Source organism: Tupaia chinensis, unplaced genomic scaffold (genome assembly GCF_000334495.1).
Source record: "Tupaia chinensis unplaced genomic scaffold, TupChi_1.0 Scaffold000280_1, whole genome shotgun sequence".
In the NCBI taxonomy this organism is placed as follows: Eukaryota; Metazoa; Chordata; class Mammalia; order Scandentia; family Tupaiidae; genus Tupaia; species Tupaia belangeri.
In genome coordinates this window covers 303,303-304,187 of record NW_006159763.1, presented here as the reverse complement: position 1 = coordinate 304,187, position 885 = coordinate 303,303, and positions in this window count along the sequence as shown.

Below are 885 nucleotides of genomic sequence, written 5' to 3'. Positions count from 1 at the left end.
GCTGGTCAGGCCGGGGGAACCTCTCCCGAGACCCTTACTCAGACCTAGGCGGGCGGCGGCAGGCGGCGGGCAGACACCCCGCCTGCCCTTGCGCGTCGTCAGGCCTTGCCTAAATAAGGGAGCCGCAGCTGGATGGAGCCAGCTGGCTGGGGGAGGGGCCTGCGGCCAGGCCAGGGTTTTCCGAGGGGCTGGGCCTCGGCGGCCGCCGAAGAACCCCAAGTCTTCGGATTGGGCCTGCAAGGCTGGCCTTGCACTTCAGGAGGAGGGCGTGGTGCTTGTACAAGGGGATCCTCCTTCTGGAACTTCGCGCTTCGGGGCCTCCTTTTAATCTTGGAGCTAGGAGGCTGGAACCCCTGTCCTGTCCCTGTCTCTACGGTCCCTAGGAGTGCCCCGAATAACCCTGAAGGCGGTGCGGGTGCGTGCGCGCGAGTGCGCTGAAAGGAGGTGCTCCTCCTAAATCTCACCCACCCTAATCTCCAATCTCTGGTGACCTGGGGCCTCCATATGGTTTTGTCCCTCCCATTTGTCGGGTCTCCCCTGACTCCAGGTTTGTCTTTCCAGGGCTCAGGCGTCGCCCATGTCTCCCATAGCAGGCACTGAGCGCATGCTGTGTGAACCAAGCCGGTGCTTGGCGTGGTCGGAAACCAGGGCGACTCAGGGTTCTCAGCCCCCAGTCTGGGGTGGGGACGGAATCCCTACTTCCCTCCCAGGCCGCCTCCAAGACACTCATCGCACCTGTCCTCACGGTTCCCCGGCCTAGGGGTCCCTTCCCCCTCTTCCGGGCGCACTAGTCCCGGGGGCTTCTTGGCTGAGCGACTGGCTAGGGCAGGGGGAGCACTCGCTGTGGCTCAGCCAATGGGAAGGGCGGGCGCGCAGGGTGGGGAG